Source organism: Littorina saxatilis, linkage group LG3 (assembly GCF_037325665.1).
Source record: "Littorina saxatilis isolate snail1 linkage group LG3, US_GU_Lsax_2.0, whole genome shotgun sequence".
Classification (NCBI taxonomy): Eukaryota; Metazoa; Mollusca; class Gastropoda; order Littorinimorpha; family Littorinidae; genus Littorina; species Littorina saxatilis.
The window spans coordinates 23059593-23071598 of NC_090247.1; the positions used below are offsets into that span (position 1 = coordinate 23059593).

Below are 12006 nucleotides of genomic sequence, written 5' to 3' on the forward strand. Positions count from 1 at the left end.
GGGGCCTTCTCAGCAGCATCCATCGACAGTTGAAGTCTAAAAAGTACTGTGCACCCGTTATAGACGGCCCCGAATTTGCACTTGTAACTGAGAGAAGTCGTGAAGACAAAGCAGAAGATTGTTAAACAGGAAGGTTGTGGCAACTTACCTAACAGGGCTCAACCGCTGAAAGATGAAGATGTTGACAAGCTGTGGCAGACAAAACAGCTCGGAGTCGCAGATCCAGAAGTAATCCTGAATACTCTGTGGTGGCAAAACACAGTCAACTTTGGTCTGCGCAGCGTGACACCTCACATGCACATGCAGTGAGGAGACGTGTCCTTGCATGAAGACAGTAATGGCAGAGAATATCTCCAATTTTGCGAAAGACAATCCACAACCAAAGCCAGGGCGACATGTGAAGAAAAGCTGGGATCATCAACCCGAGGTAGATCTACACCAACCACTCTGCACGCCAGTTCCTAGTGCAGAAACTTTCCGAGAATAACGTTCCTCCGACCAAAATAATGCAGCTATCTGGGCACAACAACGTTAAGCAGCATTTCCCAAGAGGAACACCGTGGCTTCAGTCTGATGCTAAACGGCACTGCACCGGTCTCGGAGCTGTCGCCAGTGTCGGCAGACGACACAATGGATTCGCACGGCCACTTCAACTCCAGCAGTCTCCACTGCCACTGCCACAATCACATCCCAGCAAACGCTAACAACACTGTTTGCAAGGCCTGTGCACGTTGGTACCATCAACATCAACCAATATTTGTCCAGTCACCAAACCGAGAAGTGACCATCTGAAAGCTGTCGACTCGCCTGGCTCCGACTTGACTGTCATCCTATCGCGGAAGGATATGCTTTGCTGTTGTTGTTCCTTTTGGTTTCTTTTATCCTGTGGCCACTGCTTTTGTTTTTATCTGGTATATTTTGAAGTGACCATCATTTCGTTGTTCGAATTTATTTAATCGTAGCTCTACTCCGCCCATCCCCGGCCACGTCCGATGGGTGGGAGTCGCCAGTCGCATTGGGTGGGCCCCTTTGAGGCTGAGGGCCCGGCACCGTCTTCACCTGGCTGCGATCCATGAAGACGACACCATCACGTTGATTCGTTGATGACACAACCATTTGTCGAGGATAGCGTAGGCACCCGGTCTGCTCCCCGCCTAAAAAAGGCCAGTGCCGTTCCGTCTTCGAGGGACTGCGTGGGTTTCATTTCGGAGTTTTCCTTCTCCTAGACGAGTTTCCTTCCATGGATGATGAGCCTCCTCTACCCTCGTTTTGAATTCAGAGTGGTCTTCTCCTAGGATATCTGCCTGCCAGGGTTGACGAGCCTATCCTGCCCGGCTATTTGACCCATAGCTGGAGGTTGGTTCGTGGGCACCTGGGCGTTTCCACACACCGGTGGGCCCGCATGCCGCACGTCTAGGGGCCAACCTCCTCCGAGTCCTTGTAGTCTAGCCTGGGGCCTTGAGGTACCCAGTTTACGCCTGTCGCCGCGATGGAGGCACTACATAGGGCTTGTTGTGGAGAGGTTATTGTACTGGCAGGAGAGACTGACGCATTCTGCTCTCTTTTCGCATTGTCCTAAAAAGGACAGACGGTGCTAGCCAGCGGTGAGGGCTGAAAGCGAGAAGTGACAAGCACAAGACACTTCGCCAACACACTAGACACGTCACACAACCGTTTGGCAGGCATTTATTTAATCAATGTTCAATATTAAACTTAACAGTGTTAACAAAGGCGAACTACTTTGTCCTAGTTTGAGAGTGTGTGTCATGGCGGAGGAATGAATGTCAAATTGAGTAAAGTGGTTTGAAGTTCTAAAGCGGGTTGATCCAAAGGCAATAGCGCTGTCGGTGACTTTTAGTTAGATCTGGCACAGAAGTATATAATGTAGGATAAACAGAATACTACATGGCTTGCTGTGTCGTACCAGATTTACACTCGTTGCTTTTTCAAATAGTGAACAGCTCGCTTTCGCTCGCAGTTCACTATTTAAAAAAACAACTCGTGTAAATCTGGTACGACACAGCAAGCCATGTAGTATTCTCTATTTATCTGTGTTACCTTTAGAAAGATAAAACAGGGTCCTGGCCTGACCGCTTAAACATTAAACGGGACACATAGAATCAGTCATGATTGGTCAAAAACTATGGTGCACTAAAATGGCAATTTAGGCAATAGCCACCGCCATTTGACATGTTGAGGTTGTAAGTAAACATTTTTCTCATGTTTTGTGATTGAATGGAAACCGAATCGCGAAGCGATGAGGTTTTCATTCCAATCACAAAACATGAGAAAAATGTTTACTTACAACCGAAACATGTCAAATGGCGGTGGCTATTTCCATTCTACTTTACTCACCAACAGTGGAACTCGATCTTGCTGAATGACACACTGGGAAAAACGTTCCTTTCCATAAAAATGTCATTGCTTTCGTCGACTATTTACCTCACGTACCTTTTTTCCACACTGCGCAGCTGATTCATTGACATTGAGGCTATCCTGAATATGTTACACAGCGAGAACTGACACTATTGTTAAGAATAGGAACTGAAGTATTTGTTTTTCATTTCTAAACTTTGTTGGTCATGATCACGTTCCAAAAATATTCATGTCGCCAAACGAACAGGACGTGACGTCGATTTGCCTTTTCATTCACTACAATACTCTTCCGGTCTCGGCTACAGGTATTTGTTTTGTTTCTGTTTCAGTGAAACAAGTAAAAAAAAAAAAGTGTTTGCGCATGTCTGTTTGTTTATCGAGACCATTATGACGTATCTATTTGTCGTCTTCATTCTCATTCTGGTGTTCTGTCTCTGCGTGGCCCACTGGCACTTGTGCGCTGGCTCCTTTGTCAGCTTCATGGAGTGTGGCATGTTCGTTTTGTTTTCTTCCTCCTTCTGCTATAAATTGCTTGATGTCTTCATCATTCTCCCATTCTGAGTCACTCAGTGATGAGAGACTCAACTCGAAGTTGCCTTCAGATTCCATTTTGACAGTTGCTAACTCTTGTGATTATGGAGTGACGAAACCTCCTTGGGTCACCAGCATAATGAATATGATAAAGTTCGAGGGTAGACAGCCATTATTGATACCATTGTGTTCATACACGAAAATGATATTCATACACTCCACAAAACATGTGAAAATCACCATGCTTCACAAAACATGGGCAATCATCATTTTCTCATGTTTCTAAACCAATGAAATTGCCAGATTTTGATTTTTACTCATAGAGTATTGTAGAATGTGTATTCTACAATACTCTATGAGTAAAAATCAAAATCTGGCAATTTCATTGGTTTAGAAACATGAGAAAATGATGATTGCCCATGTTTTGTGAAGCATGGTGATTTTCACATGTTTTGTGGAGTGTATGAATATCATTTTCGTGTATGAACACAATGGTATCAATAATGGCTGTCTACCCTCGAACTTTATCATATTCATTATGCTGGTGACCCAAGGAGGTTTCGTCACTCCATAATCACAAGAGTTAGCAACTGTCAAAATGGAATCTGAAGGCAACTTCGAGTTGAGTCTCTCATCACTGAGTGACTCAGAATGGGAGAATGATGAAGACATCAAGCAATTTATAGCAGAAGGAGGAAGAAAACAAAACGAACATGCCACACTCCATGAAGCTGACAAAGGAGCCAGCGCACAAGTGCCAGTGGGCCACGCAGAGACAGAACACCAGAATGAGAATGAAGACGACAAATAGATACGTCATAATGGTCTCGATAAACAAACAGACATGCGCAAACACTTTTTTTTTTTTACTTGTTTCACTGAAACAGAAACAAAACAAATACCTGTAGCCGAGACCGGAAGAGTATTGTAGTGAATGAAAAGGCAAATCGACGTCACGTCCTGTTCGTTTGGCGACATGAATATTTTTGGAACGTGATCATGACCAACAAAGTTTAGAAATGAAAAACAAATACTTCAGTTCCTATTCTTAACAATAGTGTCAGTTCTCGCTGTGTAACATATTCAGGATAGCCTCAATGTCAATGAATCAGCTGCGCAGTGTGGAAAAAAGGTACGTGAGGTAAATAGTCGACGAAAGCAATGACATTTTTATGGAAAGGAACGTTTTTCCCAGTGTGTCATTCAGCAAGATCGAGTTCCACTGTTGGTGAGTAAAGTAGAATGGAAATAGCCACCGCCATTTGACATGTTTCGGTTGTAAGTAAACATTTTTCTCATGTTTTGTGATTGGAATGAAAACCTCATCGCTTCGCGATTCGGTTTCCATTCAATCACAAAACATGAGAAAAATGTTTACTTACAACCTCAACATGTCAAATGGCGGTGGCTATTGCCTAATTCTACAATACTCTATGAGTAAAAATCAAAATCTGGCAATTTCATTGGTTTAGAAACATGAGAAAATGATGATTGCCCATGTTTTGTGAAGCATGGTGATTTTCACATGTTTTGTGGAGTGTATGAATATCATTTTCGTGTATGAACACAATGGTATCAATAATGGCTGTCTACCCTCGAACTTTATCATATTCATTATGCTGGTGACCCAAGGAGGTTTCGTCACTCCATAATCACAAGAGTTAGCAACTGTCAAAATGGAATCTGAAGGCAACTTCGAGTTGAGTCTCTCATCACTGAGTGACTCAGAATGGGAGAATGATGAAGACATCAAGCAATTTATAGCAGAAGAAGGAAGAAAACAAAACGAACATGCCACACTCCATGAAGCTGACAAAGGAGCCAGCGCACAAGTGCCAGTGGGCCACGCAGAGACAGAACACCAGAATGAGAATGAAGACGACAAATAGATACGTCATAATGGTCTCGATAAACAAACAGACATGCGCAAACACTTTTTTTTTTTTACTTGTTTCACTGAAACAGAAACAAAACAAATACCTGTAGCCGAGACCGGAAGAGTATTGTAGTGAATGAAAAGGCAAATCGACGTCACGTCCTGTTCGTTTGGCGACATGAATATTTTTGGAACGTGATCATGACCAACAAAGTTTAGAAATGAAAAACAAATACTTCAGTTCCTATTCTTAACAATAGTGTCAGTTCTCGCTGTGTAACATATTCAGGATAGCCTCAATGTCAATGAATCAGCTGCGCAGTGTGGAAAAAAGGTACGTGAGGTAAATAGTCGACGAAAGCAATGACATTTTTATGGAAAGGAACGTTTTTCCCAGTGTGTCATTCAGCAAGATCGAGTTCCACTGTTGGTGAGTAAAGTAGAATGGAAATAGCCACCGCCATTTGACATGTTTCGGTTGTAAGTAAACATTTTTCTCATGTTTTGTGATTGGAATGAAAACCTCATCGCTTCGCGATTCGGTTTCCATTCAATCACAAAACATGAGAAAAATGTTTACTTACAACCTCAACATGTCAAATGGCGGTGGCTATTGCCTAATTACCAACGCAAACATACACCCAGATGCATTCCATTCCCACCCCTTCAAAGGCCCGAAGATGCGAGGAGCAGACGCAGCGAGTGGGAAAAGTCCGTAAAAGCTCGCACCTGCCAGCATTCAGCTGAAACAAGACGATGATGCTAAAAATAGAAACGTCGGCAGATGACGTAGAGATGGGAATGGGAGTGGGAGCGGAAGCAGCGCCCTCTCCATGAATCTAGATCTAACTTTCTGCAAACACGAGTCAGCATGAGTAGATCGTTTCTGCGTCGTTTACGGTTGCAATACTATCCATGCAAACATGCCGGGAATAAGTAAGCTTACTCACGGGTTCCCTCAAGTCTTTCACAGAAGGAAAGCTTGGATTGACTTTGTGGAAACGGTTTATTCACAACCAACGAGTGGACACCATTTTGCAGATGATGCATTTGCAGAACAGTTCACAGCTCCCTTGTTCGAATCCGAACTCGGTTATCGTCCGAGTCGGAGGTTGTTGGAGGATTCTGTCCCGTCAGGGATCCCACTAACGTTTATCAATGTGAAGAAGAATTTGAATGCTGCATAAAAGACAGTTGAGACGGCTGACGAAGAAGTGTCGAACCGGAGAAAGACTCAAAGTCGACGGAAAAGAAAAGTGATGAAGGCAAGTGATCGTTATGTTTCTGTTGGCGGTGCATGATTAAATTTAACGGCAGACGTAGTGCGTTGCATCTCCATCGTTTATGTAAGGTATGTGTGTCCGTGTGAATATGTGTAGGAGGGAGACTGAGACTCTCAAAAATTCTGATTTCTGATTTCTGTCTCTGTCTTGCCAATAAAATAATAACGAAGAGATACACACAGAAAGACACACACAAACACACAAACAGACACAGACACACACAACCACACCCATAGACATGCATATACACTTTCTTTGATCCAGAATCACAGAGACAGACGGACAGACACATACACCACACATACGCATAGACATGCACATACACTTTGATCCAGATTGACACATAGACGGACGGACACACACACACACACACACACACATTCATTCACACGCAAACAGTCATATTCACATATACACACACACACAATCACACTCAAAACACACATAAACACACATCATACCTCCAGCAGATTTTTTTTTACAATGTAGAAATATCTAGGTCATTGATTGTTAGATTCATTCCTGTAAAATCTCCCAAATCTAACAAACAAATACATGTACATGTAGTTGAAACAAATGTCTTGTGCAAGAGAGATCAAGGGAGATAATTTTGATGCAATTGTTAATGACATTGCATAGTGATATCCTTTAAAAATAAATTGAAAATAAGGAATTGAGATCTCTACACAATTTATCTTCCTTGTTTTATGTATGACATTGAGTTATAGTTAAAATTGTATTCTCGGAATTGTTCAAAAATAAATTTGAAGGGAGGCAACTAATAGATGAACAAACAATATTACAATTTACACATTCAGTTATGCTTTTTTTTGGATAAGATCTATTAATGAGAATTATACAATAAATACACATGGAGGGGGGGGGGTGCAGAGTGATTTTGAATGAGGTATCTGTCTAATATTTAGTAAAGCGTGGAATTATGACTGAGAGTGAGAGTCATTAATTCAGTGCATTTAAATTTGTATCCTGTTTTCAGGCTGTTCCTTGCCACTCTGCATTACAATGAAAATGGGGACAAGGGTGATGCGCTTGATGAGGAAGGAAATCCGACGTTGTCCATCACATTCCCAAAAGGAAAGAAAGGAGAGTACAGTGTGAGGAAGTGCAAAGGGCCACGAGCTTATGGTAAGTTACATGCAGGGCAATTACTGACTGCTGGTTTTTAGCAGACACACACACAAATGAAAATCCTCTTCTTTTCTTATACTCCAGAATTCTGGCAATTTACCCAAACACACACTCACACACACAACTGAAGAGGGAAAAGACAGAGAGAAATATTACATTTAATTTTGTTCATTTGGGTATTCGCTAGAACTGCAGCATTCTTCCTAAAATGCATTTTTGCAAGCATAAAAGCTGTACTTGGTTCCGTGCTAATAATGCCTTTTCACGACTATCTCATCCTGAGCTATCCACTGTTACATTTACAGGTCACGTGTCAAGATTGCTTCAACGTCTGTTTGAGAAGCTGACAAAGGATCCAGGTGCCTTTGAAGCTTCCTTCCCAGAGGAATTTTGTGACAAACCTGACTTTTGGGCCGCTGCATATCACCACCACAAGAAGCTGCAGCACCATACAGTACAAGATAACCAAACTGATCCCACTTTTCCCCGCTGATGTCGACACCAACGACAATACTGAACAAAATGCACTTGCAAGGAATTACAGATTTTACTCTTTTATTTCATAAGTGATGCATTAGATTATAAATACATTTTCATGTTACCATTTTCATTCAAGCTCAGACCACTCAAAACCTCTGAAGTACATCAGACGGAAATGCATATCTGATGGCCCGTACTCCACATGAAGGTAAAGGTATCCTGATTTTCCTCCCTAGCACACCATGGCACCACCTCACAAGCTGTCAGAATCCTATGTAGCGGTACTTCCTGAAAAATAATCACAAAATCTGTGACATAAGTGTGTGTTGCGAAGTCCGGCAGGGTGTTCCTACAAAAGGTGTGGACAGTGGGGGGAAGAACACTTATTTTTCGTGAATTGATAGAATGGCTTGTTTCATGGCTGGATGGATGGGTGTGTGTGTGTGTGTGTGTGTGTGTGTGTGTGTGTGTGTGTGTGTGTGTGTGTGTGTGTGTGACAGTATGACAAGATCCATGTAAATCTTTCATTTTACCTAGTTATTTATGTTTAAAATGTACTTTCCAAAATGTGTTTCTTTCCAGCATTATGTTGATCTTGTTTCACACAAAGTGTATAAACTATGAATCTATTATTCACTTCTGGACTTCAGTGTGGAGAGATCCGAGGATAACAAAATAATATTTACTGGTTTGTATATAATATATTATATGTGTTCTGCGCGTTCTTAGAATCCGGTTTCATTCTAGAATGGACCGGGTCCAGGTTGGAATTCTAACCCTGCGCAAGTACAGGGGTGCCATTCTAGAATGAAACCCTTGTTGCTGGTCCATTCTAGAATCGGCCCTGCGCAAGGTTGGAATTTGGGTCCAAGTTGGAATAGTCATTTCAGTTAGACTATCACACAGCCAAAGCCACAAATGTGGATTTTCTGTTTGTTTTTGTTTTTTGTGTGTTTAGTTGGGGTTTTTTTCCGGGTTTTTTACACTTTACTCAAAGACATCGTGAATTGGGATTGTGATGTTCTGAAAGTGATTACGATTTTGAGAGACACTCAGCACTGATCGCTACGAACGGAAATTTCCGGACTGACAGTGTTTTGACGATCTCGCTTGTAACTGGATTTTCTGTTTGTTTTTGTTTTTTGTGTGTTTGGTTGGGGGTTTTTTCGGGTTTTTTACACTTTACTCAAAGACATCGTGAATTGGGATTGTGATGTGATGTTCTGAAAGTGATTACGATTTTGAGAGACACTCAGCACTGATCGCTACGAACGGAAATTTCCGGACTGACTTAATCTTATTCATATACATGAAGAGTTTGAAACGTGGGCATATCACAGTTTGGAAGGTAGGGATTCTGATAGATTAAATAAAAACTGTCAAACTTTTAGGCATGGAATTCCCCTTTGAGAGTATTTGTTGTGGTAGTGCTACTACTATGAATTGCTTTCAATGTTTTTCCCATAATATTATAAAACCAGACAAAAGTTGTTGTTGATTTCTGTTTTTGTTAATGTCAACTTTTTTTTAAACCTGTGACAACAGCTCTATAACTCACTCTGTCCTTCTGTTGGTCTGTCTGTCGGTTAGTCGGTCTGACCGTCTGTCTGTCTGTCTGTCTGTCTGTGAAAAAAATTGTCAAAAAACCAGACATTTCCGAGAGGGAGACAGCGCTGACATTGCAAGCGGCCGCAACCGGCTCTCATCACAAAAACAACTGCCCTGCAAACAATACCGCCCTGGTAGTCCCCCTTGCTATGGTCTGCCTTTGTTTATTGCGTACTCAGGAGTGTCAACTTTCTTGACATGACATGACATCGCAAGATCGCCAAAGGATTTTTTTCAGGGGTAGACAAATCAGCCCCATCTTATCAAAGGGAAGGTGCAGGTGGAGATAATTCAAGGGAAGACAACTCTGTCTTACCTACAAACATTACGGCCCCCTTTATTCAAGGGTTTCATTCTAGAATGGCACCCCTGTACTTGCGCAGGGTTAGAATTCCAACCTGGACCCGGTCCATTCTAGAATGAAACCGGATTCTAAGTTCGCGCAGAACATATGCATCATACCATGTCAAACACATCACAATATAGACGCGTGATCGACAAGAAGAGGAAATACTATGTGTGCACTTGTATGTCTTATCTTTTAATTTAATGGGTTTTTTTAATGGACCAACTTTCAACTTTGTGAGAAGAAAAAGTTTTTAAGTCATGAAAAGCAAGGATTGCTTTAAACCTGCAAATTAAAAAAAAATCTTCTGTCACCTTCTTCTTCAGGTGTGTGAATGGATGGGTGTACGGGGTACATTTGTCATGTGGAACAGACCTAGAAGTATCTGCCAACACATCACGATGATGTGACAAGCACATGCTTGGTAAAGAAAAATAGGTGTGTCACTTACTCCTTAAGAGTAGCCTGTAAAAACCCATGCTCCTCCCGGTACTGGTAATATGCCGTCTCCAGCATATCCGTGTTTAGGCAAACGCTTTCAAATTATGGGAGCTGCGTGATGCATCATGCATGTAATGCCAATTTTTTCGGGAGGTCTGCAAACATAACAGTATTGTTATAACTTATGGTTAACTATGAAATTAGTGTAAGAACTTCTGTCTTTCTTTATTTGGTGTTTAACGTCGTTTTCAACCATTCAAGGTTATATCGCGACGGGGAAAGGGGGGAGATGGGATAGGGGAAAGGGGGGAGATGGGATAGAGCCACTTGTTAATTGTTTCTTGTTCACAAAAGCACGAATCAAAAAATTGTTCCAGGGGCTTGCAACGTAGTACAATATATGACCTTACTGGGAGAATGCAAGTTTCCAGTACAAAGGACTTAACATTTCTTACGTACTGCTTGACTAAAATCTTTACAAACATTGACTATATTCTATACAAGAAACACTTAACAAGGGTAAAAGGAGAAACAGAATCCGCTAGTCGCCTCTTACGACATGCGGGGGGCAGAGAAATAAGGATGTGGAAAAGAAGACTTTTGGTAAGTGAAATAAAGGTGATGGATCCAGTCAGGTAGAAATAAGACAACAAGAAAGGAATCGGAAAACTGCAGGGAATAGTAGGGAGAGTTTTCTTGGAAGGAAATATAGGTGAAAGGACTGGTAAGGCAGAAATAAGACAAAAGAAGAGAAGTAAAGGGTGGGGAAGCTTAGTGGAAACACTCCCGCCGCGTGAAGGCGACCCCATGGGAGCAGTGTAAGAACTAAACTTCTAACAGACATTATGAAGTTAAGGCTTTACAGACTATTTATAGTAATGAATAACCTCTGCATCTATGTTGCAAAATAGTCACACTTTTCCTTTGCTCTTTTCATTGAAAAAAAAAGTAATTTAACTAATGCCAAGTAAAAAGTAATACATACCTGCCTGGGACAGTTCAGCTTCTTCATAATTTTAGTAGACTGTGCAGCAGTTGCATTCCTCCACTTTCTCCATCTCCACACAGTTGGCACATTCAGACCTGAAAGTATCACAAACAATCTTCACTCGTTTCTATCCTTCCGCCGAGTGTTGCGAATGCACACATGTTGGAAGTATTCTTAGATTTCATCAGAAAGAAATAATAACATTAGTTCTAAAAATGTAACTTGCCAACTCAAAATGTAAACACTAGGGACTGCCAGATTCGCTTTCGTCAAAAGCTCGTGCGTGTCGATCTTCGTGAGTTTGCTTCTATAAAATGTTAATTCTGGAGGCTTGGTGAATTTCTTGCATATAAACCAGGTCATGTCCAAAATAGACACTAGCTCTGGAGACAGACTGAAAAACCAAGTTAGCATAGCCTAGTGCACAAACACCCACACAAACGGTACTCATGTCACAGTTCAGATCTAGATCTAGACTCCAAGCTTGACACATCCTGTCAGAATGTCCTTTTCTCGGTTGCTTGTACCCAAAATAAAACGTGACTTCGTTACTCACCAGTCTGTGTTCCCAAGGCGATTAATCATGCTGCTGTTGTCAGAAAGATGATTTTCCTCCACGTTCCTTTCATTTTCTCGTGCCCGAGGTTCAAACATATATGGTACAACACGATTGTGGTTCACCACGTTTTGTGCGCCACGACTGACTGTCGTCCATTGTGCTCTCTTCCCATGTCTACGTCACAGGCACTTGGCTGGCGCGTCGGGAGTTCTCGGGTTTTCTCGGCAAAGTCCGGATGAGCAAATTTAGTACGCATGCCAGTTGGCGAACGGCTGAGCGCAGAGCGGTTAAAGTGCAGAAAAATGTCGTAACTGGAACCCCTCTACACACACTCAAACCTGTACTTGCAGGGTTTAGACACACTTTAAA

At 41.9% G+C, this 12006-nt stretch overlaps 1 long non-coding RNA gene across 1 annotated transcript; it reads right to left on the reverse strand.

The window, feature by feature from the left end:
* Positions 1–7660: 7660 nt before the first annotated feature.
* LOC138961914 (uncharacterized) lies at positions 7661–12006 on the reverse strand. Its single transcript, XR_011454349.1, has 4 exons — positions 11635–12006; positions 11076–11173; positions 10101–10245; positions 7661–7983 (listed from the first exon to the last, which is right to left on the reverse strand). It is a non-coding gene; the product is annotated as an uncharacterized lncRNA (long non-coding RNA).